Genomic DNA, 19,019 nt, shown 5'->3' on the forward strand with positions numbered 1-19,019 from the left:
GCCTTTCTAAAATCTTCGAAAGCCAAGTTAACAAACAGATCACAGACCACTTCAAATCCCACTGTACCTTCTCCATTATGCAATCTGGTTTCCGAGCTGGTCATGGGTGCACCTCAGCCACGCTCAAGGTCCTAAACGATATCATAACCGCCATTGATAAAAGACAGTACTGTGCAGGCATCTTCATTGACCTGGCCAAGGCTTTCAACTCTGTCAATCACCACATTCTTATCGGCAGACTCAATAGCCTTGATGTCTCAAATGACTGCCTCGCCTGGTTCACCAACTACTTCTCAGATAGAGTTCAGTGTGTCAAATCGGAGGGCCTGGTGTCCGTAACTCTGGCAGTCTCTATGGGGGTGCCACAGGGTTCAGTTCTCGGCTGACTCTTTTCTCTGTATACAGTCAAAACTGTTCGCTGCTCTGGCCCCCCAATGGTGGAACAAACTCCCTCACGACGCCAGGACAGCGGAGTCAATCACCACCTTCCGGAGACACCTGAAACCCCACCTCTTTAAGGAATACCTAGGATAGGATAAGTAATCCTTCTCACCCCCCCTTTAAGATTTAGATGCACTATTGTAAGTGACTGTTCTACTGGATGTCATAAGGTGAATGCACCAATTTGTAAGTCGCTCTGGATAAGAGCGTCTGCTAAATGACTTAAATGTAATGTAAATGTATATCAATGATGTCACTCTTGCTGCTGGCGATTCTCTGATCCACCTCTACGCAGATGACACCATTCTGTAATGATCTGGCCCTTCTTTGGACACTGTGTTAACAAACCTCCTAACGAGCTTCAATGCCGTTACAACACTCCTTCCGTGGCCTCCAACTGCTTTTAAATGCTAGTAAAACTGAATGCATGCTCTTCAACCGATCACTGCCCGCACCCGTCCGCCCGTCCAGCATCACTACTCTGGACGGTTCTGACTTAGTATATGTGGACAACTACAAATATTTAGGTATCTGGTTAGACTGTAAACTCTCCTTCCAGACTCACATTAATCATCTCCAATCCAAAATTAAATCTAGAATCGGCTTCCTATTTCGCAACAAAGCCTCCTTCACTCATGCTGCCAAACATACCCTTGTAAAACTGACTATCCTACCGATCCTTGACTTTGGCGATGTCATTTACAAAATAGCTTCCAAAACTCTACTCAGCAAACTGGATATAGTCTATTACAGTGCCATCCATTTCGTCACCAAAGCCCCATATACTACCCACCACTGCGACCTGTATGCTCTCGTTGGCTGGCCCTCGCTACATATTCGTCGCCTTACCTCCCTAATCTTCTACATTTGCACACACTGTACATAGATTTTTCTATTGTGTTGTTGACTGTACGTTTGTTTATGTGTAACTCTGTGTTGTTTTATCACACTGCTTTGCTTTATCTTGGCCAGGTCGCAGTTGTAAATGAGAACTTGTTCTCAACTGGCCTACCTGGTTTAATAAAGGTGAAATAAAAAAGTAAATAAGTAAATAAAACATGCATGATACTATGCTCACCTACTTATGCATGCCGCTCACTTAGAAACGTAACTGATAGCCTAAGTTATGTACTGGTGGATAACATGTGCATACATAACATTCTGATAGGAATAAACACGTGAAAGAGTCAGAGGTGTATGGGAGGGATTGGGAGTAAGCTACTGAACAGCAGTGAGCACAACACACAACACAGTAGCCTACATTCACTAGCCTAACAAAAAAACGACATACACCACTAAACAGACAGGCTGCCACAGAGGGCCCACGGAACGTAATCAATAATAAACCCTGGTTCAAATGGCATGCTCAGCCCCACCTTTTGGCGGCATTGAATTGGGTAAGTGCAGCTTGGCAGACGGGAGTGTTCAGAGTGGAAAGCAGTTTTCAAGGATACAGCCTCTGCAGAGAAAGGAAAAGTGCATCTGGTACACAAGTGTCACAGAAATTCTCAAATGGGCATAAGTGTTTAAAGGGAAATGTACCAAGGCAGAGGTGACCTTTCTGCAGGTCCACATTAAATCGATGACACAGCAGAAATCATTGGCATTTTACTTGAGTCAAAAATACTATTTAAAACAGGAACTCCTAGCATACTTCCAGCAAAATGGTCTGGACTGTCTTAGAAGAGGGCTGCAGTCGGAAGGATATGATACTTCTCCAGTATCTCCTAAGAGGTTTCTCAGTCTATAAATATAATACACCATATATGACAACAATGTAACCCAATGCCGATAAATTGTCAGCCAAACTCAATTGTGCGTTTAAGTCCATTCAATACACTTTAAGCAGAATCTGATATGAGGTCTTTAGATACTGTATTTATTTTGATCACACGGTTGCAAATTCAATGGACAAAATGAATTGGAAAATGTTGACCACGGGAACATTTTCTCCTCATCTGGCTTGAGTGGTGAAAAGCAATTCCTGTCGAGCCACATCACTCATAGGCTAACTAATAGATTGGCTTTCACTCCAAATGACAAGAGGATGCTTCACATCATGGACATTGATTCACCCCATGAGAGGTGAGAGGAACAGCAATGCCTCTTCAATGAGATGTGATCAAACAGACTGGTAGGTCTTACATGGCAAAATGTTCATGGCATTCCAATCTTCCTGCTACACCACTATGTCTGTGTCAATTTTCAGTTAATCTTACTATTCCCTCATCAATTAGTTTTGAGTCATTATTAGGATCCCCAGTTAGCATCTTCCTGGGTTCCAAACAGGAAACAACACAATAAATAAAATACATAATACTGTACATACATAGCACTACATTTACATTATAATTTAGTCCTTCAGCAGACACTCTCATCCAGAGCGACCCACAGCTATTGCATTCATCTTAAGATAGCCAGGTGAGACAACCACATATCACAGCTATATCGCAAACACATATCACAAGCATACTACAATACAATACACAATACAATGCAAATACAATACAAAATGCATAAAAATGTCTGTGTCTCTTCACTGTCCCTGCCGTGCTGTAAGGTGTTCTTTTATATGTGTTTTTGCCAGCTTGAGTTACTTGGGGTGGCAGAGAGTTTCATGTAGTCATGGCTCTATTTTGTACTGTATGTTTCCCAGCCTATGTTCTGGACCTGGAGACAGTGAAGACACCTCTGGTTGCATGTCTTGTGTTGTACCAATGAGTGTCTGAAATGTGTGCCAACTGCTTGAACAGACAGTTCGGTACCTTCAACCCATCACACCTCACACAAAGGCCAATAGTGATGCAGTCAATCTCTCCCCCACTTTGAGCCAGGAGAGATTGACATGCATGTCATTGACATTCACCCTCTGTACAACTAAGTGCAGTACTTGCTGCTCTGTTTTGTACTAACTGCAATTTCGCTATGTCCTTCCTGACCACACAACTGGACAGTAGTCCAGGTGTGATGAAACTAGGGCCTGTAAGACCTGTCTGGTTGACTGAGATATCAAGAAAGCAGAGCAATGCTTTATCATGGACAGACCTCTTCCCATTTTAGCAACCATTGTGCCTATATGTTTTGACCATGATAGCTTGCTATCTAGGGTTGAGCGAGTGATTTGTCCCAAAAATTATGCTTTCAGTTATTTTTAAATATATTTTTTGACTTTTTACCCCTTCGTCTCCCCAATTGGTAGTTACAGTCTTGTCCCGGATCTGTAGTGATGCCACAAGACCGCTGCATCACTTGGTTTTTTAGATATTTAATACCTGCCTATTGCTAGTACCCATTCAAAAACTGACTGTAGCTCTATGCTAGGGGTGTCAGGTATTTATTTTTACTGTTGCAGATGATGTGTATAGTGTTGAGTTGTCAGTGTACAGGGACATACAGGCTTTATTCAAGGTCAGTGGAAGGTCATTAGTAAACACAAAAAACAATGATGGTCCAAGCTGGCTTCCCTGCGGTACATCACACTCAACCGAATCTGCATTAGAGAGTCTTCCATTAAAGAAAATCCTCTGTGTTCTATTGGATAGGTATCTGCCCATCTATGATAAGGCAGAATATGTTAATCCATAACACCTAAATTATTTCAGCAATATGTTATGCTCAAAGATACCAAAGTCCCTCCGAAACTCCAAAGTCCCTCCAATACTGAAGTCCCTCCGAAACAGCTCACATAATCTTCTTATTATAAATGTATTTCAGCCAATCATCAGTCATTTGTGTCAGTGCCGAGCATGTTGAGTGGCCTTCCCTATAAGCATGCTAAAAGTATTTTTTTCCGTCTAATGTTGGTGGGGCATATTACTGTGTTTTACTGTTACTCCTTAATCTCTAAGATAAATCAAATTGTTTTTCTTGAGTGTACTTTTAACATAGCTGAAATGTACTTTTAAGTGCAACGTGTAGAAATACAGGTGAAACCAGTTATTGACATAGACATGGTGGAGTAGCAGAACGATTACCAAGAGGTTGTGAGCTAAAATCCTAGGTGAGATAATGTTGAATATTAATTACTGTATGAGTTAACATACCCAATGTAATCATGTCAAAGTGTTTAAATATGAAAGTTGAAAATAATGTTAAGTAGCACTGTGTGATTTTCATTTTATGAGACAATTTGAGCTAACACATCATTGTACGTTTTGTTCGTTTTTTTCCCTTTGTTTTTCTCATGTTGGAGCTAAGTTTGAGCCAACTAAAATGTTAAGTTCAGGTAATATTTTGCCCGAAAAGTTGGGTAAACAAAAAAAGGCTGTGGAACCCAGTTACTTAATAATATTTAGTTGAAACAGCTAGATCATTTTTTAAAAGTGTGGCTTAGTATTTAGTTAAGGGTGGAGGACGGAGAGAGGGAGAGAGAGAGAGAGAGAGAGATCAGAGGTGTCAGCTGCTGAGTCGGCACCCTATTCCCCTGGCTCCTCTTTCCTTACCCCCAGGAACCCAACACCGAGCCAGACTCCCCCAGACCTATCCCGGGAATGTAAGGAATTCTGTGACATATTCACTCACCGCTTCGCACATTCTCACCCTCACACAACGTAAACTGTGCTACCGGCTTTGAGCGCGGTGTGAGGGTGTGACCACCTAGCCTCCGCAGAGTGATTTGTGATGTAATAGGCATCCATAAAGGTGATCCTGCTGATGGAGACGCTCAGGGATGGCACACCCTGTAGTTGTGAGTCATCGATACACCGATTCTGTCATTGCGCCAGCAGACCAAAGTTGACATAATCTCTGTCTATCACGGCCTTTACAGAACAGACAGGATGTCCTCATTCACTGAACTTATCAAACAATACTGAGGGGATAACTGTAATGAACTGAATTAAAGTTGACTGTAATCAAGGGAAACGTCTCAAATGTTCAATAATGCTAATCAAGGCCCACATCCACAAAGCGTCTCAGAGTAAGAGTGCTGATCTAGGATCAAGTCCTCACCTGTCTTTGCAATTGTATTTATTGTGATCTAAAAGGCTAAATTATTCCTATATCAAATCAAATGGTATTAGTCACATGCGCCGAATACAACAGGTAGACCTTACAGTAAAATGCTTACTTACGAGCCCCTAACCAACAATGCAGTTAAAATAATAACAATATGAATAAGAATAAGAAATAAAAGTAACAAGTAATTAAAGAGCAGCAGTAAAATAACAATAGCGAGACTATATACAGTGGGGTACTGATACAGAGTCAATGTGCGGAGGCACCAGATAGTTGAGGTAGTATGTACATGTAGGTAGAGTTATTAAAGAGACTATGCATAGATGACAACAACTATGTAGCAGTGGTGTAAAAGAGGGGGGGTTAATGTAGATAGTCTGGGTAGCCATTTGATTGCCTGTTCAGGAGTCTTATGGATTGGGGGTAGAAGCTGTTCAGAAGCCTCTTGGACCTAGACTTGGTGCTCCCGCACCGCTTGCTGTGCGGTAGCAGAGAGAACAGTCTATGACTAGGGTGGCTGGAGTCTTTGATAATTTTTAAGGCCTTCCTCTGACACCGCCTGGTATAGAGGTCCTGGATGGCAGGAAGCTTGGCCCCTGTGATGTACTGGGCCGTACGCACTACCCTCTGTAGAGCCTTGCGGTCGGAGGCTGAGCAGTTGCCAAACCAGGCAGTGATGCAACCAGTCAGGATGCTCTCGATGGTGCAGCTGTAGAACCTTTTGAGGATCTGAGGACCCATGCCAAATCTTTTCAGTGTCCTGAGTCGGAATAGGTTTTGTTGTGCCCTCTTCACGACTGTCTTGGTGTGCATAGACCATGTTAGTTTATTGGTGATGTGGACACCAAGGAACTTGAAGCTCTCCGCACTCCTACGCTGAGAGGTATTGTGGATACGGGCCTTGGTCTTTATCTAAATCTAACAGTGTTTTACCATTTTAGTTTTAGTTCGGAAAGCTAATTTATTGGATAAAAATCTGTGTTTCTTTTGGTGACATTCTTAAAATTCAGTTCAAGCTCTTGAAAGTCCCCATATTACAACAAGTAGTCAAATTCATACTCCACCTTGTTGTCCAGATAGAACTCATTGGATTTTTATTTTTTAAATGGTAGTAAGCATATTTGTTAGGAAGCACTGTTGGATCACAGTCAAAGAGCAATGCTTGACATTGATGAAAAAGGCTTGGCGTAGCACTGTGAAATTAGTTTCCATTCTGGGCTGCGCGAGTCACTGTTGTGAACATCGCCATCTGGTGTGGAACAGGTGGAAAGACAACACACCCTGTCCAACAGATAATAATTCACTGCATTGCAGCATTCATTGGGCCACCACCAGCACATGGCTTGACTCAGCATCAACTGTCTTTTTTATTTTTAAAGGACATAAAAAATTATTGTTTAAGAATTGTACATCTGCATTGTTTTCACAGACAACCTTTCCTTAATTGGAGCATGAACATAAGCAGATTAACTTTATCAAGCCAATGCATCATGCATTGTTTTAGTGATATGACAATGTGTCAGCCCCTGCATTGCAGGTAGTGAGTCTCAGTGGAATAGCAAACAGGAAATAACTGCCCAGGAGCATCTACAAGAGGGAGCTACATTAGCCCTAAATCTTTTTAATACGGCAGTTTTATTGCTGTAACTGTTGTTCCCTCCCTAAAGATAACTAATTTGTGTTAATTTATCTCCTCCATTTGCTATTACATGGAGAAGTTGTGGAAATTTTACAAATGAAATGGATTGTGAATAATTAATTGAGAAGGGTGGGACTGGAGTCATCCCATGTGCAGCAACCAAATGCCTTGATTACACCGGAAGCGATGAGTGCTGTGTATGTGGGTTTGTGGGGACTCTGATTGGTCTGAAAGCTGGGCTTGTCTCTCTACGTCAGCACAGAGAAGGAGGGTGTGAGGGTAAGGATGACAGGGAGGTCTGATACAGACAGCTGCACAGTAAACACACACGCAATACACCTATCGCTACATGAATCACAGAAAAACTGTGTTTATAGAGTCATTTACAGATTTTAACGAGAAACAAAACACACATATTGTACAAAGAATATGAAATCAGTTTGCAAGTTGTCTCATCCGCCAGCCGGCTCTTTCTACAGTCAGAATTAGCCTGGGTGGGGACAAGGTTATTTAGAAAGTAATAAAATAGGACTTGTATGTCATTTTCTCTAGTTAAATGTTCATAAGCATTTGTCATATGGCCAGTTACATAGTTACATACAGTTGACTCCTACATAGGAACACTGGTTATTGCGATTGGATTGTTAGTGCTTGTGTCTTTCAGCCAGACACTTCCCTTGTGGGCGAGGTTGTCCTAATGTCTTTCAGCCAGACACTTCCTCTGGGGGAGAAGTCATCCTAATGAGGCTGATGCCGGGTGCCCTTCAAGTGCCATGCCGGAGTGTAGAAAACTATGCTGTTTTAAAGATGCTATTTTAAATGGTGTCAGAGTGTAAGACTGGCAGCACTGAATGCTGCGAGGCCCTTCAGATGCTGTTTATATCCCCTGAGTCTGTCAGCACTTGTAATCATACTGCAGATGCCTGACCCAGGGGCTGACACTGGCAACAACACCCCACATCCCCTTCCCCAGAACTCAAGTTCTTTACATTCCTCCCCAGAAATGATTCAGCATATGAATGATACAACAGAATTTATATTTATTTATATGCACTATTCTGATAGTGCTCCATCATCAAATATAAAACTCTATATTTTTGTTATATTCTATTTCTGGAGTATTTGAGGACTGAGTTCTGTGCAAAGGTTACAGAATAATATGCCATTGATGATGTACTATACAGCTGCAACTGAATTTTAATATTTTAAATATACTTCCTGTACAAAACATTTACAATTTGGATACAATGTTTCACCGTGTTGGCTAGGCTATATCACAGATATTTACACACAAGGCCAGCTCAGTTCTGGGACCGGAATATGCCTACCTCACTCAGAGAAGCACTGATGAAATTGAGTCTGTGGTGAGTCCCTTTGTGATTGTTTTTCTACCGCCTCACATCCCCCCAGCAATTAGCATTGTGGCCGCCTGGTGAGTGCATAAATAAAGTAACTGAAAGCGTACACTTATGAAGAGGAGTCTTAGACAACAAACTCCGGAACACACTGATCGAGTGACTGGTCTGGCCCACTTTGGTCCGCCTGAGGGCTGGAGCAGTGGCTGCTGTGGTCAGAACTCTTTGGTGCCCAAAGACATCAGACCTAAGGCCATTTCTGAGTTACAACAACACCACGCTGACACAACCTCAGTACCGGCGGATATCCGAAACACTTATGAGCCAGACAATCCATATTTAGCAGAGGGTTGAGTGTGCATGTATACAGCGCCACCTATAGAGTACAAATTACACTATCCGGTCTAGTAGTACTGAATTAATTGTTAAACAATCAAATAAATTCAACGATTTCAATATTCAATCCAATATATTGGTGTGATTGCTGTGCCATCATCAGGGTTGTGCCTCTGTAAAAAAAAAACAAGCCTCCTTTTGGACAAGCATCCTTTTGGACAAGCATCCTTTTGGACAAGCATCCTTTTGCAAATGATTTAGCAAAACTTAACTTTAAAAAGTTGAAATGCCTTAAACTTGTGATTTCCAAGAATATTCGTAATGTGAATACAAAAAAAGACATGCACTGGATGCATGCGAAAGACAGGTAGTGTCCCTGTGAAAGCATCTTCCTGTTGTCTGAGCCTCTATTAAAGGAGACAAGTCAAACAATGAACATCTGTGTGGCCAAACCAAACCAATGTAATGTAGGGTTCAATGAGACTGTGACCAGTAACAGCATCAATATCTAGCAACAGACCTATATATTTAAATAGATGTTTTTTTAGGGGATTTAAAAAAATGTACTCCAATGTAAAGAACGTAAATAACAACAACAAATGCTGCAAAACATCCATATAAGGACAGCCTGTCTATACTAGGCGATCCACTAAAACTGTCAGTCATTAGACTTATGCATAATGATAGGAGTTATGGTAGTGGTTTAAAGAGAAAAAATGTGTCAAATTCCAATCATTTATACTACATGGTCACAGTAAGTAGCATACAGATGACTGCACTGCTGCCGTGCCAAGTAGGATAAACACTCAGTCCTAAGACTGAATGAGTGAATTATTTGTTGAATTTGTCAGCAAATCCCCTACCCCTGGTAGATGATTTACATGGTGGTTGCTCTAGCACTTAGCACGTAATTACATTGTCACATGTAATTAGCCAACCTTGTCACAGAATGTTCTGAATGGGTAATTACACTGGAAATCTATTCATTAGAAATTCCCTCTTTAATTAAACTGTAATTCATTGTGTTTAATACCCATAACCTCCAGTTATTGATTAAATGGTAAATGTAGTGCAATATAGTGTATTTATTTGTAAAACCCATTAGCTGTCTTCCTTAGCAGAAACAACAGTGATGTTTACTCTTACTGCCCAAAATATTATGATTGACTTTGTTTGGGTACATATAGTGGTCAGGGAGTGTGCTATTTCCCCTTTCCTGTACCGAGTTAAAAAGAGCTAGAAGTCTATATGGATAAGTGCCAATGCAAATTTCTGATGGGTATGTCCTAGATCAGTTTAGTATAGTCTTGTCTCTCTAGCCTCAGACTGTCTGGTCTGTGGCATATGACACCAACTATCAATGTTTTACATTCTGTATGCTATTGAAACACCTTTACCTATTTTAGTCTGAAATGTAGGCAGTGTTGTAGGAGTAGAGGAATGTGACCGCAAGCCCTTTAGCCTAGCTGTAAAAGCATTCCGTCCTCAGTCTAGGTCCAGGGATATGGACCATCACTAGAAAGGTCCACTGCGTGACAAACCACACCCGACTGTCTGCCACCCACCCACAAACTAGAAAATGACAACCCTCCAAAGTGGTGCTTGTTCAGAAGTCTCGTTATAAGAGAAAATGAGTGAGTTGTGATTGCTTCCAGCCGGCGTGTGGGCGGGCTGGGGACGTGTCACGTTCATGTCACTCACCAGGTCACCAGGCCATCTGAAACTTATCCAGTAGGACAAGTCACATAGTGCCACCTGCTGGATCACTGGCTTCTGTGGAATTGTGGATGTCACTTAAGTCTGGGCCAGCCAGCAACAGTGATCGAAGGTATCAGTACACAATGTACTGCTCTGGTCACGTGACAAATGTAACTCTAAATGTAAAGAAAATATCTATGTCTTCTCACACTAGACCCTGGTGTGCATTAGTGGGGGCTGGTGGGATGAGCTATGGGAGAACAGGCTAATTGTAATGTCTGGAATGGAATAAAAGAAACAGAGTCCAACATGGGATTTCCATATGTTTGATGTTTTTGATACGTTTCCATTTCTTACATTCCAGCAATTACAATGAGCCCGTTCTCCTATAGCTCCTCCCACCAGCCTCCTCCAATGTGAATGTTATGAATGATGATCATGATGCAGGAGCTCCCTCTAGTGTCAGTCCTTCAACATATGCAAAATAAATTGTACAAATTCAAATTATTTCACAACAGTTCAAACATGGAACATAGTAAGCTAACATATTACATTTTTTTAAGATGGTCCTACCATGGAGCATTTTGCTTTTTATTTTTTACATTTTAGGACCCCTTTGGAGATATATATTATTTTACTGCCTGTATATATATATATATATATATATATATATATATATATATATATATATATATATATATATATATATATATATATATATATATATATATATATATATATATATATATATACAGGCAGTAAAATAATTCAGGACTAATATTTTGAAGTGCCTGTCCTATATCTAGGAGATATAAGAACGCTGAGGAAATATTTCAGGTTTTTTTGGACACATTTACTACATCGATACTTCCATTCATTTGTATGGGTTCAAATCCAATCAAATCAAATTGTATTTGTCACGTGCGCTAAATACAACAGTTATAGACCTTACCGTGAAATGCTTACTTTACAAGCCCTTAACCAACATTACAGTTCAAGAGTTAAGAAAATATTTACGAAATAAACTAAAGTAAAAAATAAAATAGAAAGTAACAATAAAATAACAAGGCTATATACGGGGTACAAGTACAGAGTCAATGTGCGGGGGTACAGGTTAGTCGAGGTATATTGTACATGTAGGTAGGGGTAAAGTGACTATGCATAGATAATAAACAGCCAGTAGCAGCAGTGTAAAAACAGGGGGGATGCTCACCAGGCGGTGATGTAACCGGTTAGGATGCTCTCAATGGTGCAACTGTAGGACTTTTTGAAGATCTGGGGACCAATGCCAAATCTGTTCAGTCTCCTGAGGGGGAAAAGGCATTGTCATGCCCTCTTCACGACTGTCTTGATGTGTTTGGACCATGATAGTTTGTTGGTGATGTGGACACCAAGGAACTTGAAACTCTCGACCTGCTCCACTACAGCCCAGTCGATGTGAATGGGGGCGTATTCTGCCCTCCTTTTCCTGTAGTCCACGATCAGCTGCGTTGTCTTGCTCACGTTGAGGGAGAGGTTGTTGTCCTGGCACAACACTGCCAGGTCTCTGACCTCCTCCCTATAGGCTGTCTCATCGTTGTAGGATATCAGGCCTACCACTGTTGCACCGTCAGCAAACGTAGTGATGGTGCTGGAGTCGTGCTTGGCCACACAGTCGTGAGTAAAAGTACAAGAGGGGACTAAGCACGCAACCCTGAGGGGCCCTTGTGTTGAGGATCAGCGTGACAGATGTGTTGTTGCCTACCCATAACACCTGGGGGTGGCCTATCAGGAAATCCAGGATCCAGTTGCAGAGGGAGGTGTTTAGTCCCAGTACTTAGCTTACCAAATCTGGCAATCTTCTCTATACAAACCCAATCACCTGACCTAAACCCAATTGAGATGGCTTGGGATGAGTTGAACCCCAGGGTGAAGGAAAAGCAGCCAACAAGTGCTCCGCATGTGTGGGAACTCCTTCAAGACTGTTGGAAAAGTATTCCAGGTGAAGCTGGTTGAGAGAATGCCAAGAGCGTGCAAAGCTGTCATCAAGACTGTCACATTCGTCATAACGACCAAGGCACAGCGTGAGATGAATACATTGTTCTTTATTAAAACGAAGAACACTAAACATGCTAAAAAAATAACAAAACGAACATGAAGCTAATAACACGAGTGCTGACATACAACTACACATCGACAATAACCCACAAAAAGAAAATGGCAACCTAAATAGGATCCCCAATCAGAGACAACGATCAAATCAAATCAAATTTTATTTGTCACATACACATGGTTAGCAGATGTTAATGCGAGTGTAGCGAAATGCTTGTGCTTCTAGTTCCGACAATGCAGTAATAACCAACAAGTAATCTAGCTAACAATTCCAAAACTACTACCTTATAGACACAAGTGTCAGGGGATAAAGAATATGTACATAAAGATATATGAATGAGTGATGGTACAGAGTGGCATAGGCAAGATACAGTAGATGGTATTGAGTGCAGTATATACATATGAGATGAGTATGTAAACAAAGTGGCATAGTTCAAATCAAATCTAAATCAAATTTATTTATATAGCCCTTCGTACATCAGCTGATATCTCAAAGTGCTGTACAGAAACCCAGCCTAAAACCCCAAACAGCAAGCAATGCAGGTGTAGAAGCACGGTGGCTAGGAAAAACTCCCTAGAAAAGCCCAAACCTAGGAAGAAACCGAGAGAGGAACCAGGCTATGTGGGGTGGCCAGTCCTCTTCTGGCTGTGCCGGGTGGAGATTATAACAGAACATGGCAAATGTAAATGTAATGTTCAAATGTTCATAAATGACCAGCATGGTCGAATAATAATAAGGCAGAACAGTTGAAACTGGAGCAGCAGCATGGCCAGGTGGACTGGGGACAGCAAGGAGTCATCATGTCAGGTAGTCCTGGGGCATGGTCCTAGGGCTCAGGTCCTCCGAGAGAGAGAAAGAAAGAGAGAAGGAGAGAATTAGAGAACGCACACTTAGATTCACACAGGACAACGAATAGGACAGGAGAAGTACTCCAGATATAACAAACGGACCCTAGCCCCCGACACATAAACTACTGCAGCATAAATACTGGAGGCTGAGACAGGATGGGTCAGGAGACACTGTGGCCCCATCCGAGGACACCCCCGGACAGGGCCAAACAGGAAGGATATAACCCCACCCACTTTGCCAAAGCACAGCCCCCACACCACTAGAGGGATATCTTCAACCACCAACTTACCATCCTGAGACAAGGCTGAGTATTGCCCACAAAGATCTCTGCCATAGCACAACCCAAGGGGGGGCGCCAACCCAGACAGGATGACCACATCAGTGAATCAACCCACTCAGGTCACGCACCCCTTCCAGGGACGGCATGAAAGAGCACCAGTAAGCCAGTGACTCAGCCCCTGTAATAGGGTTAGAGGCAGAGAATCCCAGTGGAAAGAGGGGAACCGGCCAGGCAGAGACAGCAAGGGCGGTTCGTTGCTCCAGAGCCTTTCCGTTCACCTTCCCACTCCTGGGCCACACTACACTCAATCATATGACCCACTGAAGAGATGAGTCTTCAGTAAAGACTTAAAGGTTGAGACCGAGTTTGCGTCTCTGACATGGGTAGGCAGCCCGTTCCATAAAAATGGAGCTCTATAGGAGAAAGCCCTGCCTCCAGCTGTTTGCTTAGAAATTCTAGGGACAATTAGGAGGCCTGCGTCTTGTGACCGTAGCGTACGTGTAGGTATGTACGGCAGGACCAAATCAGAGAGATAGGTAGGAGCAGGCCCATGTAAAGCTCAATGTTAGTGGTGGCTGTTTAACAGTCTGATGGCCTTGAGATAGAAGCTGTTTTTCAGTCTCTCGGTCCCAGCTTTGATGCACCTGTACTGACCTCACCTTCTGGATGATAGCGGGGTGAACAGGCAGTGGCTCGGGTGGTTGTTGTCCTTGATGATCTTTATGGCCTTCCTGTGACATCGGGTGGTGTAGGTGTCCTGGAGGGCAGGTAGTTTGCCCCCGGTGATGCGTTGTGCAGACCTCACTACCCTCTGGAGAGCCTTACGGTTCTGGGCGGAGCAGTTGCCATACCAGGCGGTGATACAGCCCAACAGGATGCTCTCGATTGTAAATCTGTAGAAGTTTGTGAGTGCTTTTGGTGACAAGCCAAATTTCTTCAGCCTCCTGAGGTCGAAGAGGCGCTGCTGCGCCTTCTTCACGATGCTGTCTGTGTGGGTGGACCAATTCAGTTTGTCTGTGATGTGTATGCCGAGGAACTTAAAACTTACTACCCTCTCCACTACTGTTCCATCAATGTGGATAGGGGGGTGTTCCCTCTGCTGTTTCCTGAAGTCCACAATCATCTCCTTAGTTTTGTTGACGTTGAGTTGAGGTTATTTTCCTGACACCCCACTCCGAGGGCCCTCACCTCCTCCCTGTAGGCCGTCTCGTCGTTGTTGGTAATCAAGCCTACCACTGTTGTGTCGTCCGCAAACTTGATGATTGAGTTGGAGGCGTGCGTGGCCACGCAGTCGTGGGTGAACAGGGAGTACAGGAGAGGGCTCAGAACGCACCCTCGTGGGGCCCCAGTGTTGAGGATCAGCGGGGTGGAAATGTTGTTGCCTACCCTCACCACCTGGGGGCAGCCCATCAGGAAGTCCAGTACCCAGTTGCACAGGGCGGGGTCGAGACCCAGGGTCTCGAGCTTGATGACGAGCTTGGAGGGCACTATGGTGTTAAATGCCGAGCTGTAGTCGATGAACAGCATTCTCACATAGGTATTCCTCTTGTCCAGATTGGTTAGGGCAGTGTGCAGTGTGGTTGAGATTGCATCATCTGTGGACCTATTTGGGCGGTAAGCAAATTGGAGTGGGTCTAGGGTGTCAGGTAGGGTGGAGGTGATACTAGTCTCTCAAAGCACTTCATGATGAGTGAGTGCTACGGGGCGGTAGTCGTTTAGCTCAGTTACCTTAGCTTTCTTGGGAACAGGAACAATGGTGGCCCTCTTGAAGCATGTGGGAACAGCAGACTGGTATAGGGATTGATTGAATATGTCCGTAAACACACCGGCCAGCTGGTCCGCGCATGCTCTGAGGGCGCGGCTGGGGATGCCGTCTGGGCCTGCAGCCTTGCGAGGGTTGACACGTTTAAATGTTTTCCTCACATCGGCTGCAGTGAAGGAGAGTCCGCATGTTTTAGTTGCGGGCCATGTCAGTGGCACTGTATTGTCCTCAAAGCGGGCAAAAAAGTTATTTAGTCTGCCTGGGAGCAAGACATCCTGGTCCGTGACTGGGCTGGTTTTCTTTTTGTAATCCGTGATTGACTGTAGACCCTGCCACATACCTCTTGTGTCTGAGCTGTTGAATTGAGATTCTACTTTGTCTCTATACTGATGCTTAGCTTGTTTGATTGCCTTGCGGAGGGAATAGTTACACTGTTTGTATTCGGTCATGTTCATGTTTCCGGTCACCTTGCCCTGATTAAAAGCAGTGGTTCGGGCTTTCAGTTTCACGCGAATGCTGCCATCAATCCACGGTTTCTGGTTTGGGAATGTTTTAATCGTTGCTATGGGAACGACAGCTTCAACGCACGTTCTAATGAACTCGCTCACCGAATCAGCGTATTCGTCAATGTTGTTGTCTGACGCAATACGAAACATATCCCAGTCCACGTGATGGAGCAGTCTTGGAGTTTGGAATCAGATTGGTCGGACCAGCGTTGAACAGACCTCAGCCGCGGGAGCTTCTTGTTTTAGTTTCTGTCTGTAGGCAGGGATCAACAAAATGGAGTCGTGGTCAGCTTTTCCGAAAGGAGGGCGGGGCAGGGCCTTATATGCGTCGCGGAAGTTAGAATAGCAGTGATCCAAGGTTTTTCCAGCCCTGGTTGCACAATCGATATGCTGATAAAATTTAGGGATGAACAGCTGTCTCTGATTGGGAACCAGCTGATTGGGAATTCTGGCCACCATAGACCTACATTTACCTACATTTACATTACATTTAAGTAATTTAGCAGACGCTCTTATCCAGAGCGACTTACAAATTGGTGCATTCACCTTATGACATCCAGTGGAACAGCCACTTTACAATAGTGCATCTAAATCTTTTAGGGGGGGGGGGTGAGAAGGATTACTTTATCCTATCCTAGGTATTCCTTAAAGAGGTGGGGTTTCAGGTGTCTCCGGAAGGTGGTGATTGACTCCGCTGTCCTGGCGTCGTGAGGGAGTTTGTTCCACCATTGGGGAGCCAGAGCAGCGAACAGTTTTGACTGGGCTGAGCGGGAACTGTACTTCCTCAGTGGTAGGGAGGCGAGCAGGCCAGAGGTGGATGAACGCAGTGCCCTTGTTTGGGTGTAGGGCCTGATCAGAGCCTGGAGGTACTGAGGTGCCGTTCCCCTCACAGCTCTGTAGGCAAGCACCATGGTCTTGTAGCGGATGCGAGCTTCAACTGGAAGCCAGTGGAGAGAGCGGAGGAGCGGGGTGACGTGAGAGAACTTGGGAAGGTTGAACACCAGACGGGCTGCGGCGTTCTGCATGAGTTGTAGGGGTTTAATGGCACAGGCAGGGAGCCCAGCCAACAGCGAGTTGCAGTAATCCAGACGGGAGATGACAAGTGCCTGGATTAGGACCTGCGCCGCTTCCTGTGTGAGGCAGGGTCGTACTCTGCGGATGTTGTAGAGCATGAACCTACAGGAACGGGCCACCGCCTTGATGTTAGTTGAGAACGACAGGGTGTTGTCCAGGATCACGCCAAGGTTCTTAGCGCTCTGGGAGGAGGACACAATGGAGTTGTCAACCGTGATGGCGAGATCATGGAACGGGCAGTCCTTCCCCGGAAGGAAGAGCAGCTCCGTCTTGCCGAGGTTCAGCTTGAGGTGGTGATCCGTCATCCACACTGATATGTCTGCCAGACATGCAGAGATGCGATTCGCCACCTGGTCATCAGAAGGGGGAAAGGAGAAGATTAATTGTGTGTCGTCTGCATAGCAATGATAGGAGAGACCATGTGAGGTTATGACAGAGCCAAGTGACTTGGTGTATAGCGAGAATAGGAGAGGGCCTAGAACAGAGCCCTGGGGGACACCAGTGGTGAGAGCGCGTGGTGAGGAGACAGATTCTCGCCACGCCACCTGGTAGGAGCGACCTGTCAGGTAGGACGCAATCCAAGCGTGGGCCGCGCCGGAGATGCCCAACTCGGAGAGGGTGGAGAGGAGGATCTGATGGTTCACAGTATCGAAGGCAGCCGATAGGTCTAGAAGGATGAGAGCAGAGGAGAGAGAGTTAGCTTTAGCAGTGCGGAGCGCCTCCGTGATACAGAGAAGAGCAGTCTCAGTTGAATGACTAGTCTTGAAACCTGACTGATTTGGATCAAGAAGGTCATTCTGAGAGAGATAGCGGGAGAGCTGGCCAAGGACGGCACGTTCAAGAGTTTTGGAGAGAAAAGAAAGAAGGGATACTGGTCTGTAGTTGTTGACATCGGAGGGATCGAGTGTAGGTTTTTTCAGAAGGGGTGCAACTCTCGCTCTCTTGAAGACGGAAGGGACGTAGCCAGCGGTCAGGGATGAGTTGATGAGCGAGGTGAGGTAAGGGAGAAGGTCTCCGGAAATGGTCTGGAGAAGAGAGGAGGGGATAGGGTCGAGCGGGCAGGTTGTTGGGCGGCCGGCCGTCACAAGACGCGAGATTTCATCTGGAGAGAGAGGGGAGAAAGACGTCAGAGCACAGGGTAGGGCAGTGTGAGCAGAACCAGCGGTGTCGTTTGACTTAGCAAACGAGGATCGGATGTCGTCGACCTTCTTTTCAAAATGGTTGACGAAGTCATCTGCAGAGAGGGAGGAGGGGGCGGGGGAGGAGGATTCAGGAGGGAGGAGAAGGTGGCAAAGAGCTTCCTAGGGTTAGAGGCAGATGCTTGGAATTTAGAGTGGTAGAAAGTGGCTTTAGCAGCAGAGACAGAGGAGGAAAATGTAGAGAGGAGGGAGTGAAAGGATGCCAGGTCCGCAGGGAGGCGAGTTTTCCTCCATTTCCGCTCGGCTGCCCGGAGCCCTGTTCTGTGAGCTCGCAATGAGTCGTCGAGCCACGGAGCGGGAGGGGAGGACCGAGCCGGCCTGGAAGATAGGGGACATAGAGAGTCAAAGGATGCAGAAAGGGAGGAGAGGAGGGTTGAGGAGGCAGAATCAGGAGATAGGTTGGAGAAGGTTTGAGCAGAGGGAAGAGATGATAGGATGGAAGAGGAGAGAGTAGCGGGGGGAGAGAGAGCGAAGGTTGGGACGGCGCGATACCATCCGAGTAGGGGCAGTGTGGGAAGTGTTGGATGAGAGCGAGAGGGAAAAGGATACAAGGTAGTGGTCGGAGACTTGGAGGGGAGTTGCAATGAGCTTAGTGGAAGAACAGCATCTAGTAAAGATGAGGTCGAGCGTATTGCCTGCCTTGTGAGTAGGGGGAAGGTGAGAGGGTGAGGTCAAAAGAGGAGAGGAGTGGAAAGAAGGAGGCAGAGAGGAATGAGTCAAAGGTAGACGTGGGGAGGTTAAAGTCGCCCAGAACTGTGAGAGGTGAGCCGTCCTCAGGAAAGGAGCTTATCAAGGCATCAAGCTCATTGATGAACTCTCCGAGGGGACCTGG

This window comes from Oncorhynchus keta, chromosome 33, assembly GCF_023373465.1.
Source record: "Oncorhynchus keta strain PuntledgeMale-10-30-2019 chromosome 33, Oket_V2, whole genome shotgun sequence".
Classification (NCBI taxonomy): Eukaryota; Metazoa; Chordata; class Actinopteri; order Salmoniformes; family Salmonidae; genus Oncorhynchus; species Oncorhynchus keta.